Raw genomic sequence first — 15,195 nt, 5'->3', positions numbered from 1 at the left:
CATCATATAAATTATAAATTGATAATAAATTAAAATCATTAATTATTAAATATATTAATAAACGAATAGTGTAAAATATTGTTAATCCAGTTGAAAAATAATATAAAAAAAAAATCAATATATTTAAATTTCTTATTCTTACTATTTCTAAAATAATATCCTTAGAATAAAAACCTGCTAAAAATGGAATTCCACATAAAGCTAAATTTGAAATATTTAAACATAAAGAAGTTATTGGAATATAAATTCTAATTCCCCCTATTATTCGAATATCCTGATTATCATTTATTATATGAATAATTACCCCGGCACATATAAATAATAAAGCCTTAAATATAGCATGAGTTAATAAATGATAAAAAGCTAAATCATTAAATCCTATTCTTAAAATTCTTATTATTAAACCTAATTGTCTTAATGTTGATAAAGCAATAATTTTTTTTAAATCAAACTCATAATTAGCACAAATTCCTGCTATTAATATTGTTAAAGAAGATAATAATAATAAAATTTTTAAAAAAATTATTTCAACTAATAAATTATTAAAACGAATTAATAAATAAACCCCAGCTGTTACTAATGTAGAAGAATGAACTAAAGCAGAAACAGGAGTAGGTGCTGCTATTGCAGCAGGTAATCATGAACTAAATGGAATTTGAGCTCTTTTTGTTATAGCAGCAATAATAATTAATAAACCAATAAATTTTATTGAAAAATCATGTATTATTAAATTTAAATAAAAAATATAATTTCAACTTCCATAATTTATTATTCATGAAATCAATAATAAAATTATTACATCACCAATTCGATTAGATAACGCTGTCAATATTCCAGCATTATAAGACTTCATATTTTGATAATAAATTACTAAACAATATGAAACTAATCCTAAACCATCTCACCCTAATAAAATTCTAATTATATTTGGTCTAATAATTAACAAAATTATCGAGAAAACAAATATTAAAACTAAATAAATAAATCGATTTAAATTTAATTCTGATCTTATATATCTTTTTCTATAATAAATAACTGAAGAAGAAATTAAAGAAACAAATATTATAAATAATAATGATATTCAATCTAATAAAATTGATATAACAATTCTTATAGAATTAAAAGAAATAATCTCCCACTCAAAAAAAATTACTAAATTATTTATAATAAAATAAATTACTATAAAAAAATTAATTAATATAAAAAAAAATAAAAAAAAAAAACTAATAAGACAAATAGAATATTTTTTAATAACTTAAAATGATGATAAATATCATATTTTTGACTCCACAAATCAATATTTTTATTAAATTATTTAAGTAAAATCAAATTATTCTATAATCAATTTTTATAACTAAAATATTTAATGGTAATCAGTGCAATATTAATATTAAATATTCTCGAGAAGTTCCTCTATAAAATCTATAAATTCTTATATTATACTTTCCATGTTGAGTAAAAGAATATAAGTATAATCTATATCCAGCTCTAAAAAAAGAAATTATTATAAGTATAATTATTCTTCACCAAGATCATCTAACTAATCTATTAATTAAACTAATTTCTCCTATTAAATTTAATGATGGAGGAGCTGCTATATTTGAAGATATTAATAAAAATCATCACAATCTTATTGAAGGTATAAAATTTATTATCCCTTTATTAATAAATATTCTTCGTCTATTTAATCGTTCATAATTAATATTAGATAAACAAAATATTCCAGAAGAACATAATCCATGACCAATTATTAAAATATAAGAACCTAAAAATCCTCAATAATTTATTGTTATCAATCCCCCAATTACTAATCTTATATGAGCTACAGAAGAATAAGCAATTAAAGATTTTATATCAATTTGACAAAAACATTTTAATCTAATAAAAAATCCTCCAATTAATCTTATTACTACTCAAATATATCTTCATCTTAAATTTATTTTTTGTAAAATTATTAATATTCGTAATAATCCATATCCCCCTAACTTTAATATAATTGCAGCTAAAATTATTGAGCCAGAAATAGGAGCTTCAACATGAGCTTTTGGTAATCATAAATGAACAAAATATATAGGTATTTTTACTAAAAAAGCAAAAATTAATCTTAAATATAATATAATTAAATTATAATCATAAAATTTTATTATATATATAATTATAAAATTTATTTCCTTATAAATATAAAAAATTCCTATTAATAAAGGCAAAGAAGCAAATAATGTATAAAATAAAAGATATATACCAGCTTGAATTCGCTCAGGTTGATACCCTCATCCAATAATTAATATTAAAGTAGGAATTAATCTTCCCTCAAAAAATAAATAAAATAAAAATAAATTTATAGTTCTAAAAGTTAAATATAATATTAATATTAAAAAAATAATATTAAATAAAAATAAATTTTTAAAAAAATTATTTTTATTTAATCTTTCTCTAGCTATAATTATTAAAAATGTAATTCAGATTCTTAATAAAATTAACCCATATGAAATTATGTCACAACCTAATATATAACTTAAATTAAAAAAATTTATAATAGAAACTCTTATATTTATAAATATAAACATTATAAATATAAATATAAACTGAACCATTCAAAATATATTATATTTTAAACATATTGGTATTATAAAAATTATTATTATTAAATATTTTATCATTAAATTAAATTAAAACTTTGAAAATAATCATTCCCATGAGTTCGAATTATTGAAACTAAAATTGATAAACCTAAAGCCCCTTCACAAACTGAAAAAACTAAAAAAACCATTAACATATATATATTATAATCAACTATTATTAAATATAATAATATAAAAAAAAAAATTCTTAAAACAATAAATTCTAATCTTATTAAAACAATTAATAAATGTTTTTGTTTTGAAACAAAAATTATATTTCCAATAAAAAATATAATAATAATTAAACTTATATTTATCATTTGTTTTTATAGTTTAAAAAAAAACTTTGGTCTTGTAAACCAAAAATAAGATTTTTCTTTAAAAACTTCAAAGAAAAAGATTATCTTTATCTATAATCTCCAAAATTATTATTTTTAAAAAAACTATTCTTTGAAATTATAAAAATTTTTTTATCTAATTTAATTATATTTATTTCTTTTTTTATATTTTTTACTAATAACCCTTTATCAATAGGATTATTTATTTTAATTCAAACTTTATTAACTTGTATTTTATCTGGAATAATAATCAATACTTATTGATTCTCATATATTTTATTCTTAATTTTTTTAGGAGGTTTATTAGTTCTATTCATTTATGTTTCAAGAATTGCTTCTAATGAATTATTTAAAATTTCAATCTTTAATAAAATTTTTATAATATTAGGAATTATTTTTTTATTTATATTATCATTTTATTTTAAAAATAATTTATTTTGAATAAATTTATATTTTAATGATGAAATATTAAATTTTTTTAATTTATTTATATTTTCAAATAATGAATATAATTTTAATTTAACAAAATTATATAATGAACAAACTTATTTTTTAATAATAATATTAATTATTTATCTATTTATTACTCTTATTGCAGTAGTAAAAATTACAAATATTTTTTTTGGACCTTTACGTTCAATTATATAATTTTAATTACTAATGATAAATTTATTTAAACCAATTCGAAAAATTCATCCTATTATAAAAATTATTAATGGATCTTTAATTGATTTACCTTCTCCATCTAATATTTCTTCATGATGAAATTTTGGATCTTTATTAGCTTTATGTTTAATAATTCAAATTATTACAGGATTATTTTTAACTATATATTACTCAGCAAATATTGATATTTCTTTTTATAGAGTAAATTATATTTGTCGAAATGTTAACTATGGGTGATTAATTCGTACTTTACATGCTAATGGAGCATCTTTTTTTTTTATTTGTATTTATTTACATATTGGACGAGGAATTTATTATGAATCTTTCAATTTAAAATTAACTTGACTAGTGGGAGTAATTATTTTATTTTTACTAATAGCTACAGCTTTTATAGGTTATGTTTTACCTTGAGGTCAAATATCTTTTTGAGGGGCTACAGTAATTACTAATTTATTATCTGCAATTCCATATTTAGGAAATATATTAGTAAATTGAATTTGAGGAGGATTTGCTGTTGATAATGCAACTTTAACTCGATTTTATACATTTCATTTCTTATTTCCATTTATTATTTTAATATTAACTATAATTCATTTATTATTTCTTCACCAAACTGGATCTAATAACCCTTTAGGAATTAATAGAAATTTAGATAAAATTCCATTTCACCCATTTTTTACTTTTAAAGATTTAATTGGATTTATTGTATTAATTTTTTTTTTATCTTTATTAACTTTAACAAATCCATATTTATTAGGAGATCCTGATAATTTTATTCCAGCTAATCCTTTAATTACCCCAATTCATATTCAACCAGAATGATATTTTTTATTTGCTTATGCAATTTTACGATCAATCCCTAATAAATTAGGAGGTGTAATTGCTTTAGTTTTATCCATTTTAATTTTAATTATTCTACCATTTACTTTTAATAAAAAAATTCAAGGTATTCAATTCTATCCTTTAAATCAAATTTTATTTTGATTTTTAATTATTACTATTATTTTATTAACTTGAATTGGATCACGACCAGTAGAAATACCTTATATTATTACAGGACAAATTTTAACTTTAATTTATTTTTCTTATTTTATTATTAACCCAATTTTAAATAAATTTTGAGATAAATTAATTTTTTACTAATTAATGAGCTTGTTTAAGCATTTGTTTTGAAAACTTAAGAAAGAATAAATATTCTATTAATTTATACTAAATTTATTTTATTAATTTAATAATATTTTTAAACCTAAAAAAAATAATAAATAATTTAAAGAAATAGGTAAATATCTTTTTCAACATAAATATATTAATTTATCATAACGATAACGAGGTAAAGTACCACGAACTCAAATAAAAAAAAAAGAAATAAATACTAACTTCAAATAAAATAATAAATTTAATTCATAACCTCCTATATTAAAAATAATAAATAATATTCTTATAAATAAAATTCTTGAATATTCAGCTAAAAAAATTAAAGCAAATCCCCCTCTTCTATATTCAATATTAAATCCTGAAACTAATTCTCTTTCCCCTTCTGCAAAATCAAATGGAGTTCGATTAGTTTCAGCTAATATCGAAGAAAATAAACATAATCTTAATGGAATTATTATAAAAATAAATCAATTTAAAAATTGATATTCTCTAAATTTAATTAAATTTAAATCTATAATTATAATAATTCTTGATATTAAAATTAAAGATAATCTAACTTCATAAGAAATTGTCTGAGCAACTGCTCGTAAACCTCCTAATAACGAATAATTTCTATTTGAAGATCAACCAGCAATTAATAAAGTATAAACCCCAACTCTTGTGCAAGATAAAAAAAATAATAAACCTAAATTAAACATAATTATATTAAATAAATAGGGAATCACTATTCAAATAATTAATGATAATATAAATCTAATAATAGGAGAAAAATAATAAGAAAAATAATTTGAATAATTTAAATATACTTGTTCTTTTGAAAATAATTTAATAGCATCAGAAAAAGGTTGTAAAATTCCTATAATTCCTAATTTATTAGGTCCTTTACGAATTTGAATATATCCTAAAACTTTTCGTTCTAATAAAGTTAAAAAAGCAACCCCAATTAAAACCCCAATTAATAAAAATAAACCCCCAATTATAATATTAATAACATCAATTATTATCAATACTATCTATATAATAAATTATATATAAATGAATTCTAAAATCATTACATTTTTCTGCCAAAATAGTTTATATAAATATTAATAATATTCTTAAAATTAAATTATTTATAATATTTGATCCTTTCGTACTAAAATATTTTTTTTTTATTAAAAGATAGAAACCAACCTGGCTCACACCGGTTTGAACTCAGATCATGTAAGATTTTAATGATCGAACAGATCAAAATTTTAAACTTTTGCATTTAAATTTTATCTTAATCCAACATCGAGGTCGCAACCTTTTTTTTTTATTTGTACTAAAAAAAAAAATTACGCTGTTATCCCTAAGGTAATTTTTTCTTATAATCATAATTTATGGATCATTTATTCAATTATTTATGTTTATTTTTTAAAAAAAAGTTATTTTAATTTTTCTATCACCCCAATAAAATAATTACAATTATTTAAATTTATTATTATATATTAAATATTAAAAAATTATAATTATAAAACTCTATAGGGTCTTCTCGTCTTTTTAAATTATTTTAACTTTTTAATAAAAAAATTAATTTCAATTTTTAATTTAGAGACAGTTTATATTTCATCAAATCTTTCATACAAGTCTTCAATTAAAAGACTAATTATTATGCTACCTTTGTACAGTCAATATACTGCAGCCCTTTAATTTTTAAATCAGTGGGCAGATTAGACTTTAAATTATTAATCAAAAAGACATGTTTTTGATAAACAAGTGAATATAAAAATTTGCCGAATTCCTTTAAATTAATTTTAATTTAAATTTAATATGTAAAAATTTAATATACTAATTTTATCATTATTTCTAATTTTTTTCTGTTATAAATTATATTTTTATAAAAATTTAAATATAATTTTAAATTTTATTTTTTCTTTTTAAAATTTTTTATAATAAATTTTATTTTATAAACAATATAAATTTTAAAAATTTTAAATTTAATTTAATATATATATATATATATATATATATATATATATATATTATAAAAATTTAAATTAAAGCTTATCCCTTAATATATTTAATTTTAAAAATTTTTTAATTAAATAAAAAATTAAAAAATATTTTAAATTTAAAATTAAATTTTTTTCTAAAAAAACTAGATATATTTAAAAACGATTAACATTTCATTTCAAATTAATTATTTAAAATAATTATTCAACATTAAATTTTTTAATTAATTAACTCTTTTAAATTCGAGATTTTTTTAACTAATAAATATTTTTTAATAAACTCTGATACACAAGATACAATAATTAAAATTTACTTTTTAATTAATTAATTTTTCAAATTTATTTCAAATTTCTTTTTCAATACTATTTTATTATAAATAATTATATTTTTTCTCTAAAAAATACTTTAACATCCCCCAATATTAAAAATTTTTTTATTAAATATAATTTTTTTAATTTTTCCCCTCAAATTAATTATTTATTATAATATCTTTTCAATGTAAATGAAATACTTTATTCAAGCTCTAATTTGATCATTCTAGAAACACTTTCCAGTACCTCTACTTTGTTACGACTTATTTCAATTTTTAAATGAAAGTGACGGGCAATATGTACATATTTCAATTATTAATCATTTTAACAAACTAATTAAAATTACATTTAAATCCACCTTCAATTTTATATTAAAAAATTTATTTTCGTTTAAATAAATTTATTGTAATCCATCTTAATCTTAATTATAATCTGCATCTTGATCTGAATTAATTTATATTTAAAATTTTAAAATATTATTTTTATATAAAAATATTTTTTTAACAATGATATACAAAATTTTTTATTAAGTAAATTTATTCGTGGATTATCAATTACTAGACAGATTCCTCTAAATGAACTAAAATACCGCCATTTTATTTAAGTTTCAATATTTATTATTTACTATTTTAGTATTTAAAATTAAATTTTTAATAATAGGGTATCTAATCCTAGTTTATAATAAAATTTACTAAATCATAATTTTTATATAAATTTTAATTAAATTAAAATTTCACCTTATAATTTAATATTTTTTAAAATAATATTATTATTTATTATTTACTGAATTAATTTAATTTAACTTTTGTTTAACCGCAACTGCTGGCACAAAATTAGTTATTAATTTTTTTATTACTAAATCTTAATTTCTTAAATTTTTAATATTAATTACTACAAAACATTATTAATTATTTTTAAAATAATTAAAATTATTCACTAAAATTTATATGTAAAATAAATTAAAAATAAATTATTTAAAATATAAAATTTTATCTATTATTATAAAATTTTATATAGAATTTTTTTTTTTTTTTTTATAAATTAAATTTTTAATTGTATATATTTATATATATATAATAATAAATTTAATTAATATATATATATAAATTAACATTAATTATTAAATTTTTAATATTTCTATTTCTCCTATTTTTATAATATCCATATTGAAAATTAAAATATATAATAAACAATTATTAATTAATTAAAAAAAAAAATATATATAAATATAATATTAATTAAATAATAATTTATTAATTTTAAAAGTAATAATATATTAAATTATTTAATATAATATTTAAATTAATAATTAATAAATTAATTTATATATATATATATATTTATAAATACACACGTATATATTTGAATATCTTTTATTTTTTTTTTATTTAAATATAAATTTTATTTAACTATATATATTAACCATATTTAATATTTTTTATATTAAATATTATAAAATTTAAAAATAAGCTAAAATAAGCTTTTGGGTTCATACCCCAAATATAAAGGAAATCCCTTTTTTTTAAAAATAAAGTGCCTGATAAAAGGATTATTCTGATAGGATAAATTATGTAATTTTTTACCTTTATTATATTTTATAGAATTAAACTATATCTAATAATTTCAAAAATTATTGTGCATCTTACACTAAAATATAATTTTTATATAGTGAATTTAAATTCGTCTTTAGAATATTTTATTCTTATTTTTTATTTTATTAATTAATAATTCAAATAAAATATTTTTCTTATTTATTTTATTTTTCAGAACTATAATTTCTATTTCATCAAATTCATGATTAGGATGTTGAATTGGTTTAGAAATTAATTTACTTAGATTTATCCCCTTAATCTCTTCCCCCAATAATTTATTAAATTCAGAAGCTTCCTTAAAATATTTTCTAACCCAATCTATTGCATCAATTAATTTTTTATTTTCTATTTTATTAAATTTATTTTTTATAAAAATATTTATTAATGATTTTTTATCGATTATTATAAATTCCGCAATATTAATAAAAATAGGTTCTGTTCCTTTTCATTTTTGATTTCCTAATATTATAGAAGGATTATCATGATTTAATAGATTTATTTTAATAACATGACAAAAAATTTCACCAATAATTTTATTATCTTATAATATAAATTTTAATTTTTTAATTTTTATTATAATTTTTAATGTTATAATTGGAGCTATAGGAAGATTTAATCAAACTTCTTTACGTAAATTAATAGCTTTTTCTTCAATTAATAACATTGGTTGATTAATTTCAGCTTTATTAATTAGAGAAAATTTATGATTAATATATTTTTTATTTTATTCAATATTTTTATTTATTTCATGTTTTTTATTTTATATTACCAATATTTTTTATATAAATCAATTATTTAATTTTAATTATAATTTCTTAATTAAATTTTCAATTATAATTAATTTTTTATCATTAGGAGGATTACCTCCATTTTTAGGATTTTTTCCTAAATGAATTATTATTAATTTTTTAATTAATAATAATCTTATTATTATTAATTTTTTTTTTATTATAAGTAGATTAGTAATATTATTTATTTATATTCGAATTATTTACTTTTCATTTATATTTTTTTCTTTAAAATTAAAATGAATTAAAATTTTTATTAAAAATAATTTATTTTTTTTAATTTATTTTTTTAATTTTCTTTCTTTATTAGGTATAATTATTAGAACTTTATTTTTTATTTAATTTAAGGTTTTAAGTTAAATAAACTAATAATCTTCAAAATTATTTATAAAGAAATTCTTTAAGCCTTAAATTAATTTATCAAGTTTTAATAATTTTATTATACCTTAAAATTTGCAATTTTAAATCATATTTGAATATAAAACTTAATAAAAGAGAAATTTCTCGTTAATAAATTTACAATTTATCGCTTATATACTCAGCCATTTTATTAGCGAAAATGACTTTTTTCAACAAATCATAAAGATATTGGAACTTTATATTTTATTTTTGGAATTTGAGCAGGAATAGTTGGAACATCTCTTAGTATTTTAATTCGAATAGAATTAGGAAATCCAGGATCATTAATTGGAGATGATCAAATTTATAATACTATTGTTACAGCTCATGCTTTTATTATAATTTTTTTTATAGTTATACCTATTATAATCGGGGGATTTGGAAATTGACTAGTTCCATTAATATTAGGAGCTCCTGATATAGCTTTCCCCCGAATAAATAATATAAGATTTTGACTTTTACCTCCATCATTAATTTTATTAATTTCAAGAAGAATTGTAGAAAATGGAGCAGGGACAGGATGAACTGTTTACCCCCCTTTATCATCTAATATTGCTCATGGAGGTTCCTCTGTTGATTTAGCTATCTTTTCTTTACATTTAGCTGGAATTTCCTCAATTTTAGGAGCAATTAATTTTATTACAACTATTATTAATATACGAATTAATAATATATCATTCGATCAATTACCCTTATTTGTTTGAGCCGTAGGTATTACAGCTTTATTATTACTTTTATCTTTACCAGTTTTAGCTGGAGCTATCACTATATTATTAACTGATCGAAATTTAAATACATCATTTTTTGATCCTGCAGGAGGAGGTGATCCTATTTTATATCAACATTTATTTTGATTTTTTGGACATCCTGAAGTATATATTTTAATTTTACCCGGATTTGGAATAATTTCTCATATTATTTCTCAAGAAAGTGGAAAAAAGGAAACTTTTGGATGTTTAGGAATAATTTATGCTATAATAGCAATTGGATTGCTAGGATTTATTGTATGAGCTCATCATATATTTACAGTAGGAATAGATATTGATACTCGAGCATATTTTACTTCAGCTACTATAATCATTGCAGTTCCAACTGGAATTAAAATTTTTAGTTGATTGGCAACTTTACATGGAACACAAATTAATTATAGTCCTTCAATATTATGAAGTTTAGGATTTATTTTCTTATTCACAGTAGGAGGATTAACAGGTGTAGTTTTAGCTAATTCCTCAATTGATATTACTCTTCATGATACTTATTATGTAGTAGCCCATTTTCATTATGTTTTATCTATAGGAGCTGTATTCGCTATTCTAGGAGGTTTTGTTCATTGATATTCCCTATTTACCGGATTATTATTAAATCCCTATTTATTAAAAATTCAATTTATTTCCATATTTATTGGTGTTAATTTAACATTTTTTCCTCAACATTTTTTAGGATTAGCTGGTATACCCCGTCGTTATTCTGATTATCCAGATAATTTTATATCATGAAATATTATTTCTTCATTTGGTTCATATATTTCATTATTTTCCATAATTTTAATTATTATTATTATTTGAGAATCAATAATTAACCAACGAATAATTCTATTTTCATTAAATATACCATCCTCTATTGAATGATATCAAAATTTACCTCCTTCTGAACATTCTTATAATGAACTTCCTATTTTAAGAAATTTCTAATATGGCAGATTATATGTAATGGATTTAAACCCCATTTATAAAGGAATATCCTTTTTTTAGAAATGGCAACCTGATCTAATTTAAATTATCAAAATAGAGCTTCCCCATTAATAGAACAAATTATTTTTTTCCATGACCATACATTAATTATTTTAATTATAATTACAATTTTAGTAGCATATTTAATAATAAATTTATTTTTCAATAATTATATTAATCGATTTTTATTAGAAAGTCAAATAATTGAATTAATTTGAACTATTTTACCAGCTATTACTTTAATTTTTATTGCACTTCCATCATTACGATTATTATATCTTTTAGATGAACTTAATAATCCTTTAATTACATTAAAATCAATTGGACATCAATGATATTGAAGATATGAATATTCTGATTTTAATAATATTGAATTTGATTCATATATAATTCAATCTAATGAAAATTTAAATAATTTTCGACTTTTAGATGTTGATAATCGTATTATTTTACCTATAAATAATCAAATTCGTATTTTAGTTACAGCTACAGACGTAATTCACTCGTGAACAATTCCGTCATTAGGAGTAAAAATTGACGCTAATCCAGGACGATTAAATCAAACTAGATTTTTTATTAATCGTCCTGGAATTTATTATGGTCAATGTTCTGAAATTTGTGGAGCAAATCATAGTTTTATACCTATTGTTATTGAAAGAATCCCTATAAAAAACTTTATTAATTGAATTAATAATTATTCATTAGATGACTGAAAGCAAGTACTGGTCTCTTAAACCATTTTATAGTAAATTAGCATTTACTTCTAATGATAAAGAATTAGTTAATAAATAACATAAATATGTCAAATTTAAATTATTACTTTTTGTAATATTCTTTTATTCCTCAAATAATACCTATCAATTGAATAATTTCATTATTATTTTTTATTTCTATTTTTATTAGTTTTATAATTATAAATTATTTTATTTTTAATTATAAAAATAATTTTAATTTTAAAAAAATTAATAAAAATAATTTAAAAAAAAAATTTTGAAAATGATAAATAATCTTTTCTCAATCTTTGATCCTTCAACAAATTTATTTAATTTCCCATTTAATTGAATTAGAACATTTATTGGATTATTATTTATTCCTTTTTCTTTCTGATTTTTTCCTAATCGTCATTATTTATTATGAAATTTTATTTCAAATAAACTTCATAATGAATTTAAAACTTTATTAGGACCAAATAGAATTAATGGATCAACTTTTATTTTTATTTCATTATTCTTTTTTATTTTATTTAATAATTTTTTAGGTTTATTCCCATATATTTTTACTAGAACAAGTCATCTTAATATATCCCTTTCATTATCATTAACATTATGGTTAAGATTTATAATTTATGGATGATTAAATAATACACAACATATATTTATTCATATAATTCCTCAAGGAACACCAACTATTTTAATACCTTTTATAGTAATAATTGAGACTATTAGTAATATTATTCGACCTGGAACTTTAGCAGTTCGATTAACAGCTAATATAATTGCAGGTCATTTACTTTTAACTTTATTAAGTAATACAGGTATTAATATACCTAATTATTTATTAATTATTTTAATTATTATCCAAATTTTATTGTTAATTCTTGAATCTGCCGTAGCAATTATTCAATCTTATGTAATTTCTATTTTAAGAACTCTTTATTCTAGAGAAGTAAATTAATGTCTAATCATAATCATCCATATCACTTAGTTGACTACAGACCTTGACCCTTAACAGGAGCTATTGGAGTAATAACCTTAGTAACTGGTTTAGTTAAATGATTTCATAATTTTAATATAAACTTATTATTTATTGGATATATTATCGTATTATTAACCATATTCCAATGATGACGAGATATTTGTCGAGAAGGAACATTCCAAGGAAAACATACTATTATAGTATCAAAAGGTTTACGATGAGGAATAATTTTATTTATTATTTCTGAAATCTTTTTCTTCATTTCTTTTTTCTGGGCATTTTTTCATAGAAGTTTATCCCCAAATATTGAAATTGGATCAATTTGACCTCCTACTAATATTTTAGTATTTAATCCATTTCAAATTCCTTTATTAAATACTATTATTCTTATTACTTCAGGAATTACAGTAACATGAGCTCATCACGCTTTAATAGAAAATAATTATACTCAAGTTTCACAAAGATTATTTTTAACTATTATACTTGGATTTTATTTTACTATTTTACAAGCATATGAATACTTAGAAGCTTCTTTCTCAATTGCTGATAGAATTTATGGATCTACTTTTTTTATAGCAACAGGATTTCATGGTTTACATGTAATTATTGGAACAATTTTTCTTTTAACATGTTTTATTCGTCATATTAATTTTCATTTCTCAAGAACTCATCATTTCGGATTTGAAGCAGCAGCATGATATTGACATTTTGTTGATGTAGTTTGATTATTTCTTTATATTTCAATTTATTGATGAGGAAATTAATTATTTATATAATATATTTAGTATATTTGACTTCCAATCAAAAAGTTTAATAATTTTAATATAAATAATTATATTAATATTAATAATATCTTTTATCATAATAACAATTGCTAATATTTTCATATTAATTTCACTATTAATCTCAAAAAAATCATTTCTAGATCGAGAAAAATGTTCACCATTTGAATGTGGATTTGACCCTAAATCTTTAGCTCGAATTCCATTTTCTTTACATTTCTTTTTAATCACAATAATTTTTTTAATTTTTGATGTAGAAATTGCATTAATTTTTCCAATTATCCCAACATTTTATTTAGTAAATTTTTTATCTTGATTTAAAATAAGTTTTTTTTTTATTTTAATACTATTATTAGGAATTTATCATGAATGAAATCAAAATATACTAAATTGATCAAATTAGGATTATAGTTTAATTAAACATTTGATTTGCATTCAAAAAATATTGAATTTTATTCAATTTATCTTAAATAAGAAGCAATTTGCATTTAATTTCGACTTAAAAGATAGAGTTAATAACTCCTTATTTATTAATTGAAACCAAAAAGAGGTATATCACTGTTAATGATAAAATTGAATAAAAATTCCAATTAGAAATATATTGTAATTAAGCTGCTAACTTAATTTTTAGTGATTTATTATCATTAATATTTCTTTTAATTTAATTTATATAGTTTATTAAAACATTACATTTTCATTGTAAAAATAAAAAATTTTTTTTTTATAAATAAATTCTTATTTAAAGATTTTTTAATCACCTTAATATCTTCAATATTATACTCTTTATTTAAGCTATTTAAATTAAATTATTAAAAAAATAAATATAAATATTATTCATAAAATAAATCTAAATAAATAAATTTTAAAATTATTTATTTGATAAATATAATAAATAATAGAATTATTTTTTATAATATAAAATAATCCTTGTCCTCTATATATTTCTCTTCAACCTAAATCAATATTTTTATATAATATTTGCCCCATTTTTAAATAAAAATAATTTATCCCATATGTAGATAAATTTGGTAAAAATCATATTATAACATAAAAATATCTTAATTCATAAAAACATAAAAATTTATTTAGTGAATAAATTTTTATATTTCTAATTAAATAACCTAATAATAAACCAAATAAAGTC

At 18.4% G+C, this 15,195-nt stretch overlaps 1 pseudogene across 1 annotated transcript; it reads left to right on the top strand.

Moving 5' to 3' along the window:
• The first annotated feature begins 1,582 nt into the window (after positions 1 to 1,582).
• Positions 1,583 to 12,273, top strand: LOC146526348 (cytochrome c oxidase subunit 1 pseudogene; annotated as a pseudogene). The gene is made up of 2 exons (XR_014879423.1): positions 1,583 to 1,639; positions 10,000 to 12,273. The product of XR_014879423.1 is annotated as a cytochrome c oxidase subunit 1 pseudogene (transcript).
• The last annotated feature ends 2,922 nt before the right edge of the window (positions 12,274 to 15,195 follow it).

Source organism: Heliconius melpomene, unplaced genomic scaffold (assembly GCF_056956725.1).
Source record: "Heliconius melpomene rosina isolate 202511_hmr_F unplaced genomic scaffold, ASM5695672v1 ptg000070l, whole genome shotgun sequence".
NCBI lineage: Eukaryota > Metazoa > Arthropoda > Insecta > Lepidoptera > Nymphalidae > Heliconius > Heliconius melpomene.
This window is presented reverse-complemented; position numbering and strand designations above follow the sequence as displayed.